This window comes from Sinocyclocheilus rhinocerous, unplaced genomic scaffold, assembly GCF_001515625.1.
Source record: "Sinocyclocheilus rhinocerous isolate Xijiao unplaced genomic scaffold, SAMN03320098_v1.1 scaffold430, whole genome shotgun sequence".
Classification (NCBI taxonomy): Eukaryota; Metazoa; Chordata; class Actinopteri; order Cypriniformes; family Cyprinidae; genus Sinocyclocheilus; species Sinocyclocheilus rhinocerous.
In genome coordinates this window covers 186,853-190,376 of record NW_015668442.1, presented here as the reverse complement: position 1 = coordinate 190,376, position 3,524 = coordinate 186,853, and the positions used below count along the sequence as shown (strand labels likewise).

The following is a 3,524-nucleotide window of genomic DNA, read 5'->3' as shown; positions in this document are numbered from 1 at the left end:
TATATATATTAAGCAGGACAAAAGTTTTCAACATTGATAATAAGAAATGTTTCTTGAGCAGCAAATCAGCATATATTCCAATATTTCTGAAGGATCATGTGACACTGAAGACTGGAGTAATGATGGTGAAAATTCAGCTTTAAATCACAGCTATAAATTACATTTTAAAATATATATGAATAGAAAACTGTTATTTTGTACGGCAACAATATTTCTAAATATTACTGCTATTGTAATTTTGGCAAATAAATGAAGACTTCGTGAAGGAAAAAAAACTATACATAACCACCATACTTTTTCTTTAACCCATCATCACAGACTATATGTAAACTAACTGAATAACATAATTGCACATTGCCTTGTAAAGACAAATTTAATTAACTAAATTAATTATAAAGAATGAAATGAATCTACCTTAACTCTTATTTTCATTCTCCTGATTGCTTACAATCTCCCTCTCACTGGTAAATAACGAAATAACGAACTAACTAAACATGACAACAAATCTGAAGTTACAAACGGTTTTTGTGCATCAATGTTGGGGGCTGTTTGTGCCTTTTTTAAACATGACATACCAAACAATCGCATATTCCACCTCAACACAACAAAGTTTATAACAGGTGAGAGATTCCAAACCTAAATGGCTACTGCTCTCACTGTCTTCAAGTGTTTCGCTTCAATATGAAATTGAGCCAACAATATGACTGTTCTATAAACAAATTAGATTAAGTTATGTGATGAGGTGGACATGGGAAATCTTGTCAAGCTTGAAAAACAACACATATTTTAAATAAGAGCAAAGTAAACCTTACCAGCTTTTCAACATGGCTCCTCTAGAGGCCAATGATGTCACTTCCTGTTTCCTAAAAGTGTATAATATAATATAAATAGAACTGTATAATTCTTTTTTAAATTATATTTTAAGCTTGCAATAAACTTTTTTGTTCAGTGCACCTAAAATAAGGACATAAATGTTATTACGGTTTCAGAACAACTGCTTTATAGACAAATGTGACCCTGCAAAACCAGTCTTAAGTCGCTGGGGTATATTTATAGCAATAGCTTTCAGATGATGTATAAATCTCAATTTCGAAAAATTGACCCTTATGACTGGTTTTGTGGTCCAGGGTCACAAATGAAAACATGGACTATTATAGCAGATTGTGGCAAACAGAAAGGAGATTCTTGAGATGTCAAGGCATAAACCAAGTGAGAATAAATAAACAAACAGGTGGAATGCTGAGGTCAGATTTCTACCAGCATGCTTACTGCATGGCTGTAGAAACACGTCCCTCATGGCTTACACAGTGTTAGCTAAAGAGAAGAGAGGATGTTTTCCAACCCATTATCATCCGCCGAAACCAAGCTCCACCATGGATGACAGGGAACTTTTTCATCTCTTATTTTCATGAGGGCTTGAAACATTTCACCTCTGCTTACTAAACTTATGAGCAGCTCTCAGACCTTGACAAGAGTTGTGTCCATAACTGCGTGCAAGGTTTGTTGATATCCGTTTACAGTTCACCATCAGTATTAATGTTCATTAGACCAGCTAAAACCAACAAATCACCTCAGATTGGTTACAGCTGGTTTTTAGCAAGCTATTTGCCTCGACACCTGGCACTCTAATGGTAACCTCATATTTTCCTCAGTAGTTGTTGAATTCCCTTGCAGGCATCTGCCACGGTAAATAACCCCTATTGTGATTAAAAATATATTTTTAAAACAGAATGCACATTATATCGTCACAAAGTTTTAGTGTTAATATATTTTGTCTAGAAATATTCAACTTCTATGACTGGGCATGTATAAAATTGCATAAACTAGTTTTATAATATATATTAGATTTTTTATTTATTTTTTTATTCAGCATGGATGCATTGATAATACTCATTGATCATAAACTAATAAAACATTTAAAAGAGAAAGAAAGAAATTCATATTTAAATATATATATATATTTAATATGTTTATATATTTAAATATATAATTTACAAATATTTAAATAGAACTACTTTGACTGAAAATGCGCAATTTTCTTTTAAACTACGCATAAAATAAATTTTTTTTAACTAAATATTATAATATAATATAATACACTATTCAAAAGTTTTTGTTTTTTTCAAATTTAGCAAAAACGAATAAATTGATAAAACATTTAAAAATAAATGTGGAAAACAACAGATTCAGCAAAACAAAAAGGAGGCAATTAAAATCTTTTTTGTTTAAATATATAGTGTAAAAGGACTATCTAGTGTAAATGGAAAAAACAATGCACATTATATAATTGTGTTAATGTTTTTTCTTTTATTACTGGATGTCAAAATGCAAACTTCTTTTAAGAATTAATAAAAATACACCATCAGGTTAAATATTATTTTTTAAATACATTTATAAGTTTATAAATACATTTTTAATTGTATATTTAAGCATGCAAAACACTTTTTGTATTTAGTGCACTTAAAATGTAGGCATAAATGGCACTACTTTATTTGTGTCTGTTTTTCTTGCTGTCGCAGGTTCAGAGATGGCAGGTCAACCACAAGTATGCGATTATGAAAAGCAAGACACTACTAAATGTGCCAGCATCAGTGAACAGTGATGGGAGACTCTCACCAGACCACAAACACACACACACACACACACACACACACAAAATGACATTCAACAAGGCATTTGCTCTTTGTTTGTTTTTTTTACTGGTATATCAAATGACTAGCTGACAGTGCATTGTCTTCTATAACAGAAAATTCTGATTCAAATGTGTTTCAAAACATGAATGACTGTCTTTAACTATATACTTGCATCCTAAGAAAAAATAAACTACAATATAATGAAAAAAGCACCTCAAATAAGAACCGCCCAGATGTTTTTTGCCATGTTGCACAGTGTGTTATCTTCTGGGCCATCAGCGTGGTTTGAAGTGATGGCTTTACTCCAGCAGAAAGAGGGTCTCCATAATCCTGGCGTGAGTTCAGCTCGAGCATTACATAATATTTGCAGGAATGTGCCAGAAGACAAGCGAGATCTGTAGAAACAATTCATAGTTACATGAAATATAATCTGGCATTATGAGGTTTGAACTGATTCTCTCATCTAAGGAAGTATTTTAGGAGAGTTAAGCAGTTCAGTTCCAAAATGAAAAACACTGAGCATGTTCTAGCACAGTTTGACATAACAATTTGGCTGGGATGCAAAATCAGCCTGTATAAATGCTTATACTGCTGCAATCTACACGCACATACTGAAGTACAATGCACACTCAAATACATGCATGCATTTAAGAAACCGCTTGCACATATATACATGTGGCTTTTGCAAGCATTAACAAACCACATGTAAAGACACATAAAACAAGCACACTTACCCTAATCATTCCTGTGAATTTCTCTGGCATACAGGATGTAGGCCCAAGGCAAACTTCACAGTGATTTGTCAACAGTCTGATCCAAGCAGGTGCTATCAATCACTTTGTGTGTGTGTGTTGTGTTGTGTTGTGTTGTGTTGTGTTGTGTGTGTGTGTG

General features: G+C 32.7%; 1 long non-coding RNA gene across 1 annotated transcript in view; it reads right to left on the bottom strand.

Annotated features, from left to right (window-relative positions):
• The window catches only part of LOC107734032 (uncharacterized), a 6,899-nt gene extending 3,478 nt beyond the window's left edge, over positions 1 to 3,421 (bottom strand). The window contains exons 1-2 of the long non-coding RNA XR_001639048.1: positions 3,368 to 3,421; positions 2,847 to 3,028 (exon numbers count right to left, since the gene is read on the bottom strand). This is a non-coding gene — a long non-coding RNA (uncharacterized LOC107734032). The remainder of the gene's footprint in view (positions 1 to 2,846; positions 3,029 to 3,367) is intronic.
• Positions 3,422 to 3,524: the final 103 nt, after the last annotated feature.